The sequence below is a fragment of the Amborella trichopoda genome, chromosome 7 (assembly GCF_054954075.1).
Source record: "Amborella trichopoda isolate Santa Cruz 75 chromosome 7, AtrichopodaSantaCruz75HAP2 v2.0, whole genome shotgun sequence".
Classification (NCBI taxonomy): Eukaryota; Viridiplantae; Streptophyta; class Magnoliopsida; order Amborellales; family Amborellaceae; genus Amborella; species Amborella trichopoda.
Window position 1 is genome coordinate 13,324,310 of NC_142342.1, and position 22,647 is coordinate 13,346,956.

At 39.3% G+C, this 22,647-nt stretch overlaps 1 long non-coding RNA gene across 5 annotated transcripts; it reads left to right on the forward strand.

Moving 5' to 3' along the window:
* The first annotated feature begins 1,697 nt into the window (after positions 1 to 1,697).
* Positions 1,698 to 21,266, forward strand: LOC18428595 (uncharacterized). 5 transcript variants are annotated; one of them, XR_016059177.1, is made up of 7 exons: positions 1,698 to 1,944; positions 19,549 to 19,662; positions 20,027 to 20,118; positions 20,214 to 20,292; positions 20,374 to 20,468; positions 20,561 to 20,656; positions 20,756 to 21,266. It is a non-coding gene; the product is annotated as an uncharacterized LOC18428595 (long non-coding RNA). The 5 variants fall into 5 exon arrangements; XR_016059179.1 differs by lacking the exons at positions 1,698 to 1,944; positions 19,549 to 19,662 and adding exons at positions 5,637 to 5,711; positions 10,235 to 10,473; XR_016059176.1 differs by lacking the exon at positions 19,549 to 19,662.
* The last annotated feature ends 1,381 nt before the right edge of the window (positions 21,267 to 22,647 follow it).

Here is a 22,647-nt window from a genome sequence, read left to right on the forward strand (position 1 = left end):
GGTTTTTAAGGTAAACTGTAACAGACATAGAATGTCCGTGGCGGGTTGAAACACTATTTAATTTCACCTATAGACATTTTTAAGAGTTTTCATATATATATTCACCCACACCAGTGAAAATGCACATGTTCCATATATTTTTAGAAGCGTGAGGTATATATATATATATATATATATATACCAGTGAAAATATACATGCTCCATGTATTTTTAGAAGCGTGAGGCATATAAAGACATGTAATAGAAATGATGGGATGGATGATGAGAAGCTATAAGGAAAACATATAGAAAGAGACCATTTAATTTTAGGGTGTGGTTTGTATAGGGCCGAGGCCCTAATCAATCAAAGTAAGGCACACCTTCAAACAACATCAAAATTATCATTTTAGTATAAAAGATCTTTGTGACAGCCTAAAAATTTATTTTCATCTCTAACTATAAAATTTAAGATTAAAAAATTGTAGATCGAGCATATTTATGAACACTTGAAAATTTTGAAAATTGACGGTCTAGATAATACACTTCAAGATACACAATTTCCATGACTTGAAATCTAGTTTTTCTTATGTCCATATATATTGAGGTTGAGATGATCGAATCGAGGGTTTTTCAGCATTGAAGCAACCTCTTCTAGTAAAATTTTGAGGTGTGCCTTAATTTGACTGTTTAGGGCCTCACACTTTTATAAACTTTTGTCATACTTTTAAGAGTGTGGTTTGTATAAGGCCGAGGCTATAAACAATCAAAGTAAGGCGCACCTTCAACTAGTATCCAAAGATATTGTTTCAATACTGGAAATCCTTGTGATGGCCTGAAAATTTATATTCATCTCTAACTACAAAATTTTAAATTTTAAAAGTAGTGTTGTTGGAGCTGATCTATGAACATTTGAAAATCTTGAAAATTAACGGTCCGAAAATTGTATTACAAGATACACTGTTTAAGGTTTGAAATTATTTTTTCTCATGTTCATATATCTTGAGGTCGAGATGATTAATTTGAGGATTTTTGCGCTTCAAAATAACCTTTTTCAATAAATTTATGAGGTGTGCCCTAAATTGATTGTTTAGAGCCTCTGCCTTATATAAACTTTTCCCTACTTTTAATATAGAAGAAAAATTGTATATAATGTTGCAACCTTAAAATGTTGAATTATGGAGCACCTAAAAAATTCATCAAAAATGTTGTTTTGATGTTGAAAAATCTCTAATTGATCATTTCAACATCAATATATATATGTCAGCGGCTGACTGCTATCACTTGAAATTTAAAGTGGGTATTCTTCAAAAATAGGAGAATCTAATTAAATTATAAAAAAATAATTCACAAAATATAAATAGATCAAAATACTCTTGAATCATTTTGGAGACATTTTAGTTAATTTATATTTTATAATATTTTTTTTTTATATTTTATTAAGTGAACTTTGAGACAAATGATTACCTAAAATTTCAAATAATTTCAATTTATATAAATAAAAATAAATTTAATTAAACAATGAGGTTGTAACCATCCAATCAATCAACCGGTTATGGGGATCCATCACCCTCAATCAACTGGGTTATTGTGAACGTAGCTTTTCTACGACCATGGTGGTCTATATTATTATAATAAGTTATATATACACTCCCTTGTTGAAAGGTTGGGGACTCAGCTATAAAGGGAGGACTTCTCGCCTGTTCCAAGGGAGACTGGGTGTAGCTTTCGGAGACCGGGTGTAGCTTTCGGGCAGAGGAGAGAGAGAAAGAAGATATAGAGAGAGAGAAAGAAGTTAGAGAGAGTGAGAAAGTAGAGGGAGTGAGAAAGAAGAGAGAGAGAGAATGCAAGAAGAGGAAGAGGAGGAGGTGGCTCTCCCCAACGGGAATCGGGACCTCGCTGACTGTCGAAAGGCAATCTTCGAGGCTGCGAGGATTGGCAATGTCGATCAGCTTCGCGTTGCCCTTGGTACTTACTCTCTCTCTTTCTCTCTACACCATGACTGCTATCTTTCTCTCTCTCACTATACTTTCTCTTCTCTCTGTCCTCTAATCTATCTTCTCCCTGATACTTTCTCTTATCTTGCTTCTTTTTCTATCTTTGTCTCTGTACTCTACCTTCTCTCTACGTTCTCTGCTTCCTTCCTCTCTGTCTTTTGATTCCCTACTCTTTCTGTTTATGTCTCGTCATTTCCATTTGTTGCCACTTGCTGTTATAGCTGTGATGACTTTATGTAGTTTTCATTCCTTCAGCTTTGTTCTCTTTTTTTGTTTCTTGTTTTCTTTTGCATTTCACTTTTGTTATCTTTGTTTTGCTTTTTGTTTTCTTTTGCATGATGATATTTCAGTATAGTATGATCTAGATTTCGGGTAATATGATGGGGGAAGCTCGTGAAGTGTTTTGGTTTCCCCATGAATTCGTCCCTAAAAGATTTGGCAGCAATATTTATCTCTAGATGTTGAAGAACTGACAAACTATTAATTATCTTGTTCATTACATGTTATTAGAATCCCAATGAGAATTTCAATAGGTGTAAGAAATGGCCATTTCTTTTATTATTACTGGTGTAGTGAAGAGGTGATTTCGATTTTCACAATCTGTATCATGAGTTTCATCCTTCTCATATTGATTTATGCTGCACCATAGTAGAGATCATTGCACCCAATCTTGCTTCTTCTGCATTAAGTTCGGAATGTGCCTATTTCATGGAAGTTACATGATTGTCATGTATCATTGAATCTGTAATTTGTTCAAACTCTGGCTTTAGTACCATCTGTAATCTGAAAAATCAGTTTTGGTTCATGTAATGATGATAATTATGATCCACATCAATGTGATCCATGTAGGTCGCTCATCCATCAGGGTGTGCATAACAAAGAAGTACCCTTGTACTTAATTATTAACATGTTTTAGCATGGTTATCTTTTGATAGAGCTTGTAATGCTGAGATATGTTAGAGTTAACATGCAAATGCTGGAGTTAGTTCTTTCTCTCCTTCAATGTCTCATGGTGCTGAGGGCTTTAATGTTTGGCTCAACCATTCCTAGAACAAGAAGCCAACATGTAATTGCCCATGTCTCCAACTTAGGCAGATAACAATATTTATTAGTCTTGGTTTCATTGGTTGGGGCTATTCTTTCATCAAATAACAGCAGCACTTTTTTTGCAGCAATCGCATGTCTCATGATATGTGATCAAACCATGTAGTTTTTCCATTCAATCTATTAGTGATTATGTACCGAAGATTTCCTTTGGACAAGAGGAATAAAAACCTTTCTTTTCTGATCGTTACAAGTTTTACATATGCCACTCGTGTTGTGTGACTGGTTACCTTTAATAGTATACCAGAGACCTGAAATATGATTTTTTTTTTATATTTCTACCTTAGATCAGTCTTAGACAACCTTGAAAATCCTGATTTAAGTTTGGATATTCAGGTGCATGTTGTGATCCGGGATTTTTGAGCACTAACAAGGCAGTATGCCGATTCTGAAATTTCAAATGTGATCAGCTTAAGTGATCTTCAATTTTTTGTTTAGCATATCGTTAAATTCTCCAAGAAGCTTGTACTGTCTACCTAACGAGAACGGAAGAGTTTACCCTGTCAAGCCAACCACATTTTCCTACTGTATTTGTCCCATGCTATGCTTTCATAATATACTGAATTAAGATACATATTTTGGGCATAATTGGTTTTCACTGTTCTGCAAGGAACTAAAATCCTTGTGTTCATGTGCATGAATGCCACATCCAGTGGGGAATGCTATGCAGCTTAGGATCCTCGTAGCTGGCTCTGTGGTCCCCCCCCCCCAGGTGGCTAGCCCATAGATGGGCACCTTAGCTGAGGTACCTGCCTTGCCTACTCATGGACTGAGAGCGTATCGCCCTTGGGCCATGGGAAAATTTGTCTTTCTACCCTCTATAAGGGGAGAATCGAGAATAATAAACAAAAATTGAAGATAGTTAAATTTTTCTGGGAAAGAAATGAAAAAATTTCAAGAAATCTTCTCACGTCGAATTTCAAGGATAGGATTCATTCCGCTGTTTTTAGAGAGGTTAAAAAACACTATATTCGGGTCATTTACAGCCCATTATGTGTGTGGGTGTTTCGAATATGAAAATAAATGCGTATTGGGCACCTCAAAACCAAGGTGCCACCTAGGAAATTGCATCATGCTGGGGCACTCTGCCCCCTAGGTCGCTTGGGCACAGCCTGGCCCCTTTTGAAACATTGATGATGGTGAGTGTTTTTGACGTATGATGAAATAAAACATTAGATGAGATGAATGACTTGTTTAGTGGTATCATGAGTTTAGGTGATAGTGAGTACTACGAAGGCATACTTGTGGATGGGTTTGATGCCTAGGAAGCATCTGGAGGAGGAGGTTCACTTGAATTCACTTGTATGAACATTGGGGGATTAAGTTGGGATTCTGGAGAGAGAGGAGTTTGGAGTTTGGAGTTTGGACATTGCATACCAATCTAAAATATAAAATTCTCCTCTTGAGTAATACCTTGAGCAGACTCTTATGGAATGGAGTAGCTTACATCTTCCCATAAAGTACCTCTTTGGAAATGTAATACCTTCTTCAACTTGTGGCCAAAGCATTTACACCCCTTTTCGAGGTAGATAATCCTAAAAATGCATTTTGACAGACTTGGTATATTTTGTTTTTATATTTCATTAAGTTTATTAGGTTTGTTTAAGTTAAAAAAACTCAATATAACGCTAATATAGTGTAATAAATATCATGGGACTCATTTTTCAATCACCATGGGGTACTTCATGTGTTTGTAATGATATGATAATGTGTAGAGGAATAACTGCATTAATAGTCGATAAAAAAAATTGTTAAAAGTTATACTTCCCTAGTATAAACTTCCACAAGCATGCACATAGAATGGACATATCTATCCACCATTTACCATTGACATACCAATACGATGCACCATTTTCATAATGGATTTTGCCAACATCCTACACATGGCCATTTCAATTTAGTGTCCCTAGTTGTATTTTTAAAGTATCCGTATCTTAACGAATGTCATCCTCTAAGATGTGCCGAAACATACCCATAACCTTTGTCAATCTAGTGTACCAGTAATTGTATCCATGCCCCATATGAACTCTAGGTGATTATATTTTGATCCAGTGTTGTAGGACTTAATGGGTAGTTCTGAGACCTCCTAGAGTTGATCCAACCTATCCAAATTTATGGTGAAACTTGGGTTTTCTTGAATCTTGGCTAAAAACTGTTTGACTTGGGTTTTGTTTGACTTTGCTTGGGCCCAACTAGGCTGAACTAGTCATCTTTTTGGAATAAAGATGAGCAATGAGCGGAAATTCAGTCGCCTTGCTGCCTAGGTGGCCTGGCTGACAAACTGCGTAGAAGGTGGGGTCTGGGCTGGCATGCCTAAGGTGGGCGCCTAGGCAGTCTGGGCGCCCACCTAGTGCCATCCCTTAAAAGAAAACAAGAAGAAAGAAATTAAAATCCACCCAAACAAAAATAAGGCCTGGTATTGCCCTTCTCTCTCTCTCTCTCTCGCTCTCTCTCAGGTCCATGCGCTCACTCTACATATGAGAAGTAGAAGAAGAGGAAGAAGAAGAAGAAGATGGACTCCAAGTGTTCAATGCGTCACCAGAAAAAAGAGAGGTTATATATGCTTTCCTACAAGAGTTCCTCCTTGGTCGAAGAGCCAAGCCTGTGCAGGAAGCAAACAAAAGTTGCGCGAAGGTTGGCCTCTTTCTCTCTCACATACACACATAAAGATATACATAGACCCATATGCTCCCTCTTTACATGTAAAAAGCAGAAAAAGTAGAAGATGACCTCCAAGTGTTCGATGCGAGGTCCCTCTCTCTCATAGACTCTCTTTCTCTCTCTCTCTCTCTCTCTCTCCATATCCTCCATGTGTTCGAGATCTCTCTATCACAAATACAGATCCAAAAGGAAAAAAAAGAAAGAAAGGAGGATGATCTTTAAGAATTTCATGCGAGACCTCATGCACACACATATATGCGCATGCACATGCACATGCACACAATAAACACATACACAAACACATTCACAAAACACACACACACAAACCAACATATGGCCCCCACCCCAACCCTCTTCCCTTTGGGCCGCCTAGGTATCTGGGTGCCCGCAGACCCTTGCGGCAGCATCCACCTTTTTGAACATTGATGATGACTGTATTTTGTTTTGTTTTCGTTATTGCAGCATTTTCCACAATAATTTCCTTATCTAATGGCAACCTTCTCTTTGCCTTCTTATTCTTCTCTCTGACACACATCAATCTTTGTCTATTTGAAAATAAGCTTTAAAAAAATAAAATTTTAGTTGGATTTTATAGTGATCTAGGATGAAGAATGGGCCATTAAAGTGAAAAGGAAATGGTCGCTATCGCTGACTACCCATTTCAAAATTTTGGTACGTCAACGTACCCCCTGTTGCATCCATGGGTCCAGGGAAGGGCATTGCGACTATTGTCTTCTTGTAGCTGCTGTTCCATACATGTGATGGAATGGCTTCACTACTTCCAATATTGCGATGATCCCAATTTTATATTTGGGTCATCACTTTTCATCTTAATAGATTGGGTCATAAGTGACAATCATGCATTGTGTTGGTTGTGCATAGGAATTTGAAGTTTTTTTTGAATTTTTGGGAATTTGTAAATTTTTTGAAATTTGGTTGAATAAACAATATGTTTTCTTTATTTTTATTTTTTTCTTGACATCCACTTCTATTTTAATTTTTTTTTATAATATGTTGTTTTTGAATTATTATTAACTCGATCGCAAGTAGGTCGATCTGACCCAGGAGTTTGATTGAGTTTGAGTCCTGTCCCTCTAACCATGCCCAAATACCTCTAGGAGGTGGTATTTCTTCCATCCTATCATGCTATTTTACTGGGGGATTTCTTGGACATGAACTTTGGTGTATGATCCACAGTTGTTTGGAGTGGGAGCGGGTGACGGAACTGGAGTGGGATCATGAGCTTTATATCAACTTACTTTGGGAGCACCTAGGATTTTGGTCTAGGTGTACTAGGTTTATATGAGAGCACTTGGGGATATATAATTTTATTTTAAAGTAATTTAAAAATTGGAAATGTATTTTCCACTTTTGGCATTACCTATACACAATGAGAAATTTGTAGCATAAAAGCCCCATAAAAAAAACAAATTGAGAAAAATGAGAATGTAGGACCATGATAAGAACCAAATTCAGGAATTGCCCGAGTCCCTATTGTAAACAGGCAACACAGGGAGATTCACTACTGTGAGAAGCTAACCACCTGACAAGTTCAGGACCATCCAGGATAGTGAAATCTCCATGGGCCGAGCCGTCTCGAGTCACTAGTTTTCAACCTAGTCAGTTCATTGGTTTTCAACCAGTAATGCAAACTATGACTTTGAAACCGGAAAACAAAAATATTCAGCATGTGGTCATTAGTTAGAAAATTATCAGAAAGCAAAAAATCAAAGGTGCTCGGTTCAAAATTCAAAAACTTTTAAAACTCCCTCTTGGATCGAGATCTTTTTAAACTAGGATCATGTCCCCATTTTCAAAGGGTTCATGATCCCCCTTTCACAAAGATCAAGATCCATTATCGTCAGGGATTGAGATATATATATGATAGTGATCGAGATCCTGTGATATGGGGAAGCAAGCTTTGCTCAGGTCCCAATTTGGAGATTCTTGTCGAGATTCCGAGGGGATCGCCCCCCCAATAGAGTTTCCCATATCTATGGTATGATCTCATGATCTTGAGAAAATTTGATCATTGCTTTTTTCACACACTGTAATATTATTTAAGCTTAGAAAGTTGGCTTTGGCATTCTGATGAGTGACAATCATTTGCAATTGCTTGGGCCTAAACATTTGAATGATATAAACTAGAAAGACCATCTCATGTTGTTTTGAAAATGAAGTTAACTTTGCTTAGATGGGCTTTGTGAATAATGGTGAGGTTGCACTATCTCCTACGATTGTACGGTCTTACATTCACACAGTGCGGTTTTTGTGGGCTCCTATTCTGAGGCAGCAATATATTTTGTAAGATTGTAGCCACGCAATTTAAAGTGCGACATCTGATGGGATGCATAGGCATGTGTGGCTTCACACTGTGTGTCATTCCATGTGTTACACGTGACTTTCCACACGTGTGCAGGCCTGTGTGCACAACCACACATGTGTTTGGCCTGGCACGTGTGTGTGATGGCATCCGCAGGTCCACTTGATCAATTTCGTGGTCCGGCGGGGCCATGTGTCCTCATGTGGGTCCACATGCCTGCACCTTGCCTGTGCAGGTGGGCCACCTGGCCTTAGGTTCACATCGCTGGAAGTGCACCTCGATGGTTCATAGCATGATGCCACGCTGGACCACAACAGGTTTCGATTTCCTACGTGACCTAGAGGTGCACTACATGCACCTCCTATCCATGCACTAGTGTGGTGTGGTTCCTTGCAGTGGGCCCTCGCGATGGACCATCGAGGGACTAGGGCATCCGCGTTGTGCTCAACGTATTTTTGGCATGCCTGTGCATCCTGCAATTGAGCCATTCACGTCTGTGCGTGCATGACGCGTTTCTGAATCCAGCTAGACACTTATAGGGGGGCCTACTAGTGTCCAAAAATCAAGAAAAAACACAAAAATGAATGGAAGAAGATATATGAAAAATGTTTTTTGTTTTTTGCTCATTAAACTGCACTGGTTATCAGATCCGAAGGTGGAATTCTACTGTAACGACTTTGAAACTAATGTTGTAAATTGGGATGAACCTAGAAAGGCCATGGAAACACAAAAATAAGAGGATTGGATAAAATCTACATTCCTTTTCGGATCCTCCTGTGCGGCTAATATATTTTTTTTTGGTTTTCCTCCTCGAACGCATCATCTTATTTAAGAGGTTGATGATGCAACCTTAGGCCCACACTCAATTACTAGAACTGAGAGAACTGTATGCACAACCCAAATCACTGAGCCTGATTGATGGAGCTGGCTTAGATTGATCTCACCATTTTTTATTTTTAGAGGTTTATGTGGGACTAGCTTTTTCTAGAGGGAGAATGTACTCTTATGGGAGAAAAGAGAAAATACCCAAGGAGTGAGGAGAGAGAAAGTTACATTTTCAATTGGATTAATCTTTTCCCATCTCTCTCACATCCCCTTTTATAGAAGTGGGTCCCCCTTTTATAGAAGTGGGTCCCCCTTTTAAGGGATTAACAACTTCCCATTATCTTTTTGGATTTCATAATCTTATCAAGAAAATCCTTCTTGTTCTCTCTCCTTATCTCATAAAGCAAAAAGTCTTATGATATAAAAACTACGCCCTTACGGACAAGGGGCGGACCTCACCCAAAAACTAATATTAGTATTAGAGCCGTTATGGTGGAAACTCTCCTTCCGATTTGATAATCGGTGCAGTTTAATGTGTGAACACAAAACTATTTTTTAAGGATATTTTTTGCGTACTATTTTTGTGTTTATTTTTGGATATTTGGATACTGTTAGGCCCTTGTAGGTGTCTGGTTTGATTCGGGGTTGCGCCATGCACCTACAGGTGCAAACGACTTGATTGCATGCCAAAGATGTGTTGGACATCCTAGTCCCGCGGTGGTCACCGCGAGGGACCATGCTGCAGTAGTGTGTGGACAAGCAGTGCATGTGGGCGCTATGTTCTTCCAGGTCACGTGGGAAGTGTGAACCTACTATGGTCCTGTGTGGTGGTCATGTGACTTACCATCGAGGTGCACGTCCATCGATGTGAATACATGGGACAGGTGACACACCTGTGCATGCAAGGAGTAGGCATGTGGGCCCACGTGAGGTCACATGGTCGTGGTGGACCATGGCATTGATCAAGTGGACCTGCAAGTGTACACCCAGCTGTGTGGACCCTTAGCTCGGCACACTTGTCCAAAAGTGGGGGGGGGGGGCTCACTCACACACACTTGCTAGGCTAGACATGTGCGGTTGCGCATAGAGGTTTGTTTGAAAAGGCATGTCCTATCACACATGTGGAATGGCATAAATGCGAAGCCACACGTGCCTATGCACCCCATCTGATGCCGCACTTTAAATTGTGCGGCCGCAGTCTTACAAAATATTGTGTAGCCTTAGAACGTGAGCCCACAGAAGCTGCACTGTGAAAGTGCATCTGTGGCCTTACATTTTAAGTGAGGCTGCAACCGCGCCATTAAACTGTGCAACCTCTAACTTGTCTTTTGAGGCCGCACTGTTGTAGGTGAGCTTGGAACCGTACAATATGATTGTGCAACCTCTCTCCCTGTCCTATGAAACCGCATTGTTGAGGTGATGTTGTGGTTGCACCTGTTTTCGTGCGACCTTGGTTCTGTGTTGCCTTGCTTGTGGCTGACTGCAGCCTCAAATCTTGCGTGGGGCATGACTTTGCATCCGGATGTCAGATTTTGGCGAGCCTTATATGGTTTTGGGCTAGCTCGCGAAGAGGAACGCAACGAGCAGGTTCTTATCTATTGATTTTATTGCTAACCCTGTTTTGGCCCTATTTTTATTTTATACACATTTTTGGCTATGCTGTGGGTGCGATCGATGTCGATAAGGCCTTGGTAATCTGATTGCATCCTTCTGGATATTGACTGCAATTAGTTTGCCCCGTTTTCATGTCAGATTTTGCATCTGGGATGCAAACACTAACTTGATGACGTGAGATCCGATCCTGATTACTAGCCTTAGCCCCATTATGGCTGCATGAAATTTTCATTTTGGGTTACTCCGGAAGTATGACTCGTTAATTCTTGATGATGTGAGCAAGTGCTAAAATCAATGGTACATGTGTGTGAATACCTGAGTGGGTATGAACAAACCCTTATCCGTAATATTTATTGTGTTTTTCCTCCTTTTATGACCTCTTAGAATGTGATAACCGACCTCCTTAGAGCGGAAAAACTGTATTTCAATAATCATGCCATGTTGTACGGGAAGATCCACTACATACTTGATGAGCAAGGGGTAATCGAACATTTGACCACAGTATGAACCGTCTGAAGAAGGCACGAGTGCACAGGTGTGTTGTGATATGGAAGCTTATCAGAATTGGCTCAAGAGAGATCATTGTGCATGCTTTACCTTATTAAGTAGTATGCACAATGATCTAATTGGGCAGTTTGGCAGCTATTTGACCAGGGAAATGTGGAATTCTTTACAACTTTAGTTCAATGGTAACTCAGCTACTAGGAAGCGCGCTCTCACGTTGGCATTTGAGACGTACAAAATGCTGCCAAAGTCTCCTTGACGGAGCATAAAAATGTCATAGGTGATTCGTGACTTGGGCATCGTTGGTAATTCTATGAGTGATGAGAAACAAATTTTTGTTGTGCTTTGTTCACTCCCTTCTTTTAGGGAGCAAATGAAGATAATGATGACGCCTGATGAGAATTTTAAGATATTTGCGCATTTATCTCACTATCTAGTGTTTGAGATAGAACGCCGCTCTGCTAATGATAGTGGCGTTGCCCTGCTCACTAGATAAGGCAAGCCCAAGGGTGGTAACAATCCAAGGGCAGGCCTAAAGGGAAAGCTCCTCCCAAGAAAGAGGAAGTGAAAGCTGAGGATACTAAGCGTAAGCGCAATTATGACAAGAGTGCTCCATGGTACAAATTAGCCTTGACTTGCTTCAACTGCGGGAAGACCGACCACTTCGCTTGTGAGTGCACTGAGCCGAAGAACGTGCAAACCGATCTTTACATTATTTTTGCTATTTTGTGTACAAAAGTGGTAGTTACTCATCCATTATCTAATGGTTGGATTGTGGATTTGGGAGCAATGAAACACAAAGTGATGGATGAAGGCAGGTTCGTAGCGCTTCACTGAGTTCTAGTGGGAGACGTGAAGATATTCATAGGAAATGATGTTGTCAAAGATGTGGTGGGCATGGGGACCTATTGTTTCCCTCCCTAACATGACCCTCTTTGGATGGTGGTGGGGTTGCAGGCCTGATGCTGCGCGTTGCGTCCTTGGTGCAATATGGCATGCCTTCGGCAGTGGATGATGGTGTGTCTCGCCACCAGACAGGATTCGCGTCTGGATGATGGTGGTGGGATGTCCCGACGCTGCGCCGTCGCATCATACACGTGATATGGCCCAACCATGGCTGTCAGATGAAGTTCTGCTTCCCTCCCTGACATGACCCTCTCTGGATGATGGAGCTTCACTGAGTTCTAGTGGGAGGCATGAAGATATTCATAGGAAATGATGCTGCTGAAGATGTGGCGGGCATGGGGACCTATTGTTTGGACTTTCAATTTGGTTGGACCATGTTTCTCCATGATGTGCTCTATGCTCTTGGATGAGGAGGAGCCTAGTCTCAATACCTAAGCTCTCTTCAGAAGGACGCTTGATTTTATTTTTTTTTAGATAATAGGGTTCAAATTAAACTGTATAATGGTTGTGTTTTTTGTGGTTTCCTCCATGGTGGGTTGTTTACTTTGGATTTAGAGATTCATCTATTCCTTTTGATAATACATGCCTTACCTCTTTTTCTTATTCCACTATTCATGGTGATGATTCTATGTTATGGCATGCGAGGTTGGGGCGCATTAGTAAATATAGGATGACCAGACTGATTAAAGGACTTTTGGGGTCGTTAACCAAAGTAGACCTACCCACGTGTGAACCTTGTCTAATGGGAAAATCAACTAGGAAACCATCCCCTAAAGCTCAAAGAACAAAAGGACTCTTAGAAATGATTCACTCCAATATATGTGGTCCCTTTAATGTGAAGTCCTGCAACAAATCCTAGTACTTCATCAGTTTTGTTGATGATTCTCACACTATGGTTATTTGTACTTAATCTCACATAAATCTCATGCAATTGATTGCTTCCAGAGATTTAAGCTAGAGGTTGAGATCCAATCAGGGAAGAGGATTAAGGTTCTTAGAATTGAGAGGGGGTGCGAGTATAATTCTGAGTTGTTCAGAAAGTTCTGTGAAGAACATGGGATTCATAGATAGGAAACGATGTCATATACTCCGTAGCAAAATGGTGTTGTAGAGCCAAATGGACATGGTAAGGTCCATGATGTCACGTGCGAATCTCCTAGTTACTTTTTGGGGAGATGCTTTGTTGATTGCTATGTACATCTTGAGTAGGGTGCCTTCAAAATCAGTACCCAACACCCCTTATGAGTTGTGGACTGGTAGAAAGCCTGACCTATCACACTTGCGCCCATGAGCGTTGGCTGGGTTCGTGTATATACCAACTGAGTTGACCAGTAGACTAGATAAGAGGTCCACTGTGTGTACTTTTATTAGATATCCTGAAAACTCGAAGGGGTATGTTCTGTGTTATGATTCTGATGAGGGTAGCTTACAACATGTGGAATCCCGCGATGTGAACTTCATTGAGACCAATGTTCAAAAATGCGGATTCGGGCGCCTACGCGTTTTGGGTGCCTGGCCGCCTAGGCACACCTGCCCAGGAACGGGCTACCCGCACAATCCTCAAAAAATTGAAACCCCCCTCCCCCCCTTCTCCCCCGGGGATATGAGTTTTAACTGAATATATAAGATTAAAATGTTGCTATGTTATTTTTACAATAAGACTTTACTCATTAAGATATCATATAATTAAGAATTTAAGAATTAAGATATATGTATGAAATCATTAAGATGTTAGTTTCAATACAGTATGGCTTAATATTACTTTACAATAAGACTTAAATGAATATATAAGATCTTTGTTTCACTTCAAGAATTAAGACTTAAATTCATTAAAATATCACATAAATACATAATCAATTATTTATCAAATAAAGAAAACAAAAAATAATAGAATAACGAAACATGACACATTGTACAAAAAAAAGAATTAAGTATTCATAAAAGAATACAATATATGCTCAATTTCATCGTCCAAGTGAGAAAAATATCAATTAATCACAAAAAAATCAATCTTTTACCTGCAAACATGTAAATATATCATAAGAGAAAAGAAAAAAGTAAAAGAAAATACGCATGATTCACAACATAATATATTGTAGCAAAATAAAATCAAAACCCTCTTCCAAATATGATAATACTTTTAAAATATCAAAATAAAATCGATGTCGGTGCAAACCTCATCTATTGGGTCGCCCAAAGTTTTGAAAATCAACTACTAGAAGCTCCAATTCCAACCACGAGCTATTGCCTTTGTTTTGGAAAGAAATCGAAAATATAAAAAATTGTCAATCTTTCGTTAAATCACAAAATAGTGGTTTTGGGGGAGTTTTCTCACCCTAAAGGCAACATTTTTTGTTTTGGGGGTTTAAAATACCCCCCAAAACCCTTTTCCCCCTAAAAAATTAAGTTTTTTGACCCAGACAGTAGCGCCTAGGCGGTCGCCTATAGACAGGCCGCATAATGACTCTGCCCAGACAACGCCTAGGCATTTTTTGAATTTTTTGGCCAAGGCAGCCACCTGAGTGCTCAGGCTGTTGAATTTTCTAACAGTGATTGAGACGAGTTCCCAAGTAAGAAAAGGTCTGGGTTGACATTGGACCTATATGAGATGGCTGATACTCATATAAAGAGTGGTGAGGAAATTCCTCCACTAATAGACGACTGTGGGACTATTCCCATGGTCATTGAGGACAATGGGAGTGAACCATCATTCATTCGTGAACCTTGTAGGAGTTCACGTGGTAGAGTTCCTCGGAGACATTTTGAGAACAAAGGGGAATGTTTAACCTGCATCTCCATTGATGAGGGTGAACCCGGTTCATACCAGGAAGCAATGAGATCTAATGCAGTCAAGTGGGTCGCCGCAATGGGTGAAGAGATTAGCTCCATGAAGAACTGTTTCGGGTCTCATCGATCAAAACTGTCATCTGCAAACAACATGCCCCACAGTACCTCCTCTTGTAGGTGCTTAGTTAAGTCGTCCATAACTAGGACAAAGAGGCACGGGCTCAATGCTGACCCTTGATGTAGACCTATTGTTACTGAAAACTCACTCGTCTCTCCTCTAGTTGTTCGTACAGTGGTTTTCGCTCAGCCGTACATATCTCCCACCAAGTGGATGTAGTGTCTAGAGAGTCCTTTCTCTTCTAATACCCGCTAAATCAAATCTCGAGGTACTCTATCATATGCTTTCTCTAGATCAATAAAGACCATGTGGAGAGCTTTCCCCTTCGCCCTTAATTTGTCAATCAGCTGCCAAGTAGAAAAATAACCTCAGTTGTTGACCTTCTGGGCATAACCAAATTGGTTTTCTGATACACTTGTTTCATGCTTTAGTCGTTGCTCAGTCATTCTCTCCCAGAGCTTCATAGTATGGTTCATAAGCTTGATTCCTCGATAGTTCACACAATTCTGTGTCTCCTTTGTTCTTATAAATAGGTACCACAATACTTTTCCTCCATTCATTTGACATTTTCTTTATTCTCAATACCTTGTCGCACAACTTCGTCAGCCAGTCAATGCCAGTCTCCCCCATGCACTTCCAAACCTCAATCGGTATACCATATGATCCTAAAACCTTTCCTACCCTCATCCTTTTTCAAAGCTTCTTTCACTTCTGACATCCTAATCCTACGAATGTGTCTATGACCTCTGCCCTCATTTGAATCGACAGTTCCTTCTACTGCTATGTTCCCATTGTGTTCGTCATTTAATAGTTTTTGAAAAAAACTTTCCACCTTTCATTGACCTCGTCATCTTTCACCAAGACCTTTTGATCCTCATTCTTAATGCATTTAATATGGTTTAGATCTCTACGCTTTCTATCTCTTATTTTGCTAATTTGAAGATATCTTTTTCACCTTCTCTTGTTCCCAGTTTATTGTATAGATTATCATATGCCTTAAGTTTAGGTATACTTACTATTGTTTTAACGTTTTTCTCAGCATTTTTATACTCTTCTAAGTTTTGATCGTTTCTATTCCACTGCCAAGTTTTAGTAGATGATCGTTTTTTGCTAATGGCCTTTGAACTTCATCGCTCCACTACCAAGTTTCCTTATCAGAGTTTCTTTTCCCTTTAGATTCTCCTAAAACTTTTAGAGGATCATGTAATTAGTCTAATCCTTTGTCCCAAGACTGAGGCTGAAAAAGAGAAGATATCTGGTGTACGGGACTAGATATCTCTTAGGCGATAGGACTTGTTATGCCCTACCAGAGCATGAGAGTGTATAGGAACCAATTCTCTTGACTTAGATTGCAATGTAGACAAAATACAAGACAATACACCTTTAAATTTTCCAATACAATTGAAACTACAACCTGCAGAATCAAATTATAGCAAGTTCACTATAACTACAGTGAGTTATTGATTTCAAAATACACTCAAATGAGAGGATACAACTCAATTAGGGTCCCATGCATATGAATAAAACTAGTTTGCATATGAATAAAACTAGTTAGAAAAAGAGAACATTAAACTACACCTGTATAGTGTGCATTTGAAAATTTTGCACCACACAAATTTACAAATGAAAATTCAAAGGATCATGACCATGGGAAGACAATCAGAGTGCTCGGGTGCGCTGTTTACGGCTTTGGGTCTTAGCTATGTGCCAATGGGTGACATGCGATGGCATACCTCAAAAATCGGGCCAATTCACTATCTAACAAGTGGGAAGCCAAGCATCTATTGATACACACGTAAAACATTAAAGAATTTGCAGAGATCTAAAGATCGAATCAAGTAGGAAAATTGTGGGAGAAACCGGGCTCTTAAAACATAAAACCAGTTCAATTGAGTTCACAATTCGGTCCACACAATTTCAGCATAGTCTCCTCTTATAAAAACCACAATTCAAGGGATCAAAAAGAAGATCTAAGTGACTGATATGATCATAAAAATCTCAGAGTAATATCAGTAAAAAATGCTCCAAAAATCAAAGGGGAAATCTCAAGGAAACTAGATTGAAATATGCATGGATGATGCCTTCAACTATATGGATCAAAGATGATTCAAGGGATCAAGGATCTAATCATCAAGGATGAAGAAATGTTGCGGTAATTGAGAACTTATAGCAAGGAGGAACAACGAGCATTAATGAAAATGGAAGAGATCTTACTCAATTGTTGAAGGCTTGAAATCTAGATATCCATGACTTGAATTTGATTTTTGGATCACCATTAATGGAGTAGTTTAGGAGCGTCAATGGAGCTCTCTCTCACCTTAACTTGAATGTTGCTTTTTAGCGAGAGAAAAGAAGAAGAGACTTGGCTTGGGGGTGCCACACAATGAGAGAGGAGAGGCGTACCACTTTTAGAGAGAGAGTGAAATGAACTCATGTGTGAAATGAAGACTCAAAGGGGTATTTATAAGCTTATAACCCTTAAGTGTGGACATGCTTCTAAATTGATGAATCTTAGCCCTCCATGTCATCTTCCAATGGTATAAAGAGAGGCTTGATCTTAGCCCACCATCCAGCATCACGCCTTCAAGATGTGTGGTATGGATTTAAGCACCTTTATCCTCCTTTAATACACTCCAATTTCCCTCGTTATTAAAATACCCATGCTCTTTACATTTAATAAAATCAAAACCAAGATGGAGGGTATACCTTTATGGTAATCTGACAAATGTTCAGGTAAAAAGAAAATCTCAAAAGTATCCTTCATTTATAAGAGCATGTGGGGCTAATGAAATTATGCCACCTAAGCTAGGTGGTTAATTTCACATTTAACCTTGTGTACAAATCCCTTGCTTTAAGCTTTAAACATGTGTTAAAATGATTGTTCCAAAATCTCAATGTTTCACAAAATACCATAAAACAATGCCCTTAACTTAAAACAACAAATAGTAAGACATGGGGGTCCCATGAGGGGGTTGACGTCACCCCTACGTCATCCTCCACGTGGGGTGACATGGGACCCCCGAAGCCGCCACCATGTGGATGCTCACTAGTCATTGGGTGTCGAAAAATATCCATTTTTTTTTTCAAAAATCCATAAAAATCTTTTTAACGATTTTGCATCAAAATAAATCATTTTGGCATTATTTAAAAACATTTACAAAGGAAATTAGGATCCTTGGAGTTGAATTACAAATTAGAGCATTCCACTCGGATAGACTCGGAATCCAAATCCACCTTCTCAATATGGCCTAACAGATTCCTGACCCACAGTGTATAATCAGGGGCTCATGATCTCAGCCTATCAAAGTCAAACCAATGTGTGACTTGAATCCCCATGTATAAGTGGATTTCAGGTGCAACCCACAGAGGACTTGCACACACATGGTGTGGGGGTTCTTCTCTTGGCACGTTCATACCTCTAACCAGTGGATCCCTAGAAGAGCGGCTTCCCATGCATTGCAACTATATATGCACATGCTACAAGAATGTTCTAATAGTAAGGGATTTAAGCCAATGTCTTCTATTGGCCCTAACCTTCTCGTGCATGACTATTTGTCACCGACTCATATTACATAAATGCATAAGTCACATCGCCCTAGCCCCATGCAGTCTTGAGGTACAAGCATAACAACCGACCCTGACTAAGATGTAACCTGAACCCTCGTCGGTGTTCCGTAACTCTTGGTCCCAGTGTGCAAAGATCCTTTGCGCTTTTACTCCCACTGAAGCTGAGAGCCATTAAAATGCCGTAAAGGCCTTGAAAGGACATAATTCCAACAGAGCAATCCAAGTCCGGAGCATTGGCATGCCGTGAAGAGGATATTCTGATATCTCCGGGGAACTGTGGATTACTAGCTGGTCTTTCAAGGAAGTGATCTTAGATTGCGAGGATTTAGTGATGCTGATTGGGCGGGTTACTTGGATGAATGCAAGTCAACGTCAGGATATGTCATTACTTTGAGAGGACGAGCAATTTCCTGGTGTAGCAAGAAGCAAAGTGCATGGCACTATCGACTTTGTTGAGGGGTGGATAGCCTTGATCCCTTGCCCAATGACAAATTTTAGGTTGCATTCTGCTTCTGTTCGCACCCAACCATTTCTTTCCCCCCAACGTCCTTATGCTTGTCCCTCTAATCCTCACCCTACTCCCTTGTTAATCATAACGTTGCTGCCCTCCGACAATTGTGCATCTCAATGCTCCTACTGCCTTTGTTTCCAAACCTACGATCCAAAATCAACCCATATTCCTCTGGTCCCTCTTTTCCACAAATATTCTAAGGTGATTAAACGCCTATTATCCCCTATCATCCTCCCCCTTCCCCAAACTCCCCTCTCCAACCACATTCAATGCCATGACAACTCCCTCACACCCACACCTGCTACCATAATTCCAACTTCGGCTTTGCATCAACCTCCTATCCTTCTGCCCCACTATACCATGCATACAGAACCTCTCGAGCCTCAAACCCTCTCCCATCAACTCAACCAACCTTGCTAGATGATGTTGAGAAAGGCATGAACCTCCACTCTTGTAGAATTGTGAATCCAAGTTACCCAAAAATCAGTTAAAAGTCTCAGAACTGATAGCTTTTTTCCTTTGGGATAACTTAATTTATGAGTTTTGTCACCGCAAACTCTGTATATTCTTCTTTAAACAGTTTCAGAAGTATGGACTCAATAATGATGTTCGTTCAAATGACTTAGGCTGACACAGTTTTGCAAATTTGTGACAGTTATGGTACAATGCAACATGCAAGGTCATTCAAGATTCATGAGCCATGGAGTGGGGCATTTGGTGAAGCTTGCGAGAGTTCTATCCACCTCCTGATAGTCATTGGGAGTTATAGGTTTTGTTGTCATTTTTGTTGGATCTTTTTAGAAAGATATTTATAATTTAAAGTGCAACATGTTTAGCTGTTAGAATTGCTACTGAATTCTGTTTCCAGGTCAAATATTAACAGTTCTTTAGAAACTCCCATCTTATTAATGGATGCGAACGTTGAAATATCCAATCTGCAATTGGTTGTGAATTTGTATTCTTGTTGGTTTATAAGAACTCAGTACTTTGTTCAAATAATAAATTTAAATTGCATTATGTGATCCTTGTTCATAACTATCCTAGTACTTTTTAGCATTACGTGATCCCTGTTTGTATCTATCCAAGTAATTTTTTACCTAATGCATGTGTGCTGAGTTGCTTAATGGGTGCAGATAATCTAGATGGCTGCATTGATGTTCCTGTGAAGCGTGGGGATAGTGCTCTTCATATGACATGCTTTGATGGTTTCTTGCCCTGTGTCCAGGTTGGTTACAGTTGAATGTTTCAACATTTTCTTTGTCTTTTATAGTTTATTCAATCAGTATACTGAAAAGAGCCCTACACTTGCTTGGCCCTCAGCTGTTGTTGGAGAGAGGAGCAAACTTGGAGACCAGGGATTTAAATGGGGCGAATCCTCTTCATAATGCTTGTGGAGGAGGCATAACCCCGACTCTCTCAAATTACATTTCTCATTCTTCCCAACATCCACTTAGTTCCTGGCCTGCTTGATATCTTGTAGGATCCGCTGAAGTTGTTGCATTTTTGATAAATACTGCTCCATACTTGGAGGTTTTCAAGAGGATACTAAACACTACTGATAGAGATGGTGACACTGTGAGAGAATGCCAAAACTATCACGTGTTATTTTGTTTGTGGATAGCTTACCCTTGTGTTGATTGATTATGTGTGATGATCGGTCCATCCAGCCTCTTCACTATGCGGTTTCTGGAGGGTACTTGGAAGTGGTGCAGCTCTTAGTTAGAGAAGGGGCTTCTCTCACTGCTGCAAATGTTAGGGGAAAGGTTTGAGTGGGGTCACTTTCAATCTTAGAAATCCTCTCTCTCTCTCCGCTCTGTCTCTCTCTCACCTTCTTGGTCCTCATTGCTAACTACCTATTGCAGGTTCCTGCAGTGCTTGCGCAGCCAGAGTCTGAAGTCAGACGCTTCTTGGATGAAGCTGCTGCTGCTGTTACTAGTGCTTCAAATTCTCACTAGGCTTTCTTGGGTTCTTGGTTTTTCCAGAGGGAGATCCATCAAATAGTTATTATCATTCATCGGGTCTCATGTATTCACATGTCCCCAAATAGTTTTTGACAGCCATTTAGGTTGTTTGGCACATTGGCCATTTCTTAAGAGTGAATTTTATTAGATGGTTTGGCATGTTGGCCATATCAATTACTGGAAATGTTTTCTATGACCCCCAGCTACTTGAGGAAATGGAAAGTGCCTTCATTAAGTGCATGATACGTGCAGGGGTAAAGAAGTTCCATACTTACTGTGATTTTGGATGGAGATTCCTAAAGTAGAGATTGTGCACCATTGCATGATTGTAATCATGGGCTCATGATATTGAGGTGAGAACAGGTCTTAATGTCCAGGTGCAATTCAATGATGGTTTTTCTACTTTTATAAATTGTCTATTAATGTGGTTTCCTCTCTCTCTCTCTAAAATCTATGGTAGTATTTTCTTACACTAAAGGAGTTGGTGTGGTTTTGCTCGTCTTGGAAGGATGAATGATATGATGTTTGAGCAGCTGGCGGACACCGTGTGTGACCGCCTGCCGTACGCTCTTTTTCCTTTCTGTTTTGATTGTTAGATAAAACGACTTCATAATTCGTATGATTGAGTGCAGGAGAGGCCTAATGTTTGTCAAAATTGGGCCTTGCATGCTTTTTTCGAGTTACAGTTCCATTTTCGTAAGGCGGTATATGGGTGACAGAGGTCCATAAATGCAATTTCAATCCCGATGGTATATGTACAAGATTATTGTATCCTGCAGTGATTTCAGTTGAATTGTAATATAATGCAATAATTTTCAAAAGCCATATTAGGACAATTTATTTGTTCCAAATTTTAAAATATACACTCTTTTAATTCTAATGAACAAAAAAAAAAAAAAATTTCAAAACACAATTGAGAAAGTTTTTTTTAGCCCAATTAACATAGACCGTTCATTTCGATAAGATATTTAAATCTAGGCTTCAGAAGTATTTTTTCTTTTCTAATTTTTTTAGATGGTTTTATTATTATTCTTGGATGAATAATATTAAAACATAAAAAAAGTGGAAATATCTCTTTATTTTTTACTTTTGTATCTCTTGAGACCCAAAAATTGAAAATATTATTTGGATGTCAAAAGTCTTCATGTTTTCTATCTTATAAACCTCTCGACCTCTCTGACTATAAAATTTTTATTCAAACAAAATCTTAAATGACACCTTCAACATGTTTTCCTCTTAACGTTTTTCCCAAAGGGTTTTCCAACCTCTCCCTCTACCCACACTCTCTTTCTCTCTTAACCCCAACTCCCTTTCTCTCTACGCCGCCTCTCTCTCACTGCCCAAACTTCTCTCACTAGAAATGACAAGAGGCGATGATGGGTTCCGGGAAATGCCCCGTGGAAGTATAATATCTTTTGCCCACACCGCCGATTTCCGCAATATCCACGCTTTTGAAATTTAAGCATGAAAATTGCTGATAAGTTATTTTGAAAATTTATAAATTACTTTCAAATGTTCATCTTAAAACAGAGAGCATATTTTTATGGAAAAAGTTTATATAAGGTTGCAATTTTAGAATGTAGAATTAAAGATGCACCTAAAAAATCCATTGAAAAAGATTGTTTTAATGTTAAAAATATCCTCTAATTGATCATCTCGACATCGAGATGCACAAATCTGAAAAGGAAAAAGATTTAGAGTCACAGAAATAGTGCATCTTGCAATACATTATCTAGACCATCAATTTTTAAGATTTTCATATGTTTATAGATCTACTTGATTTTAACCATTTT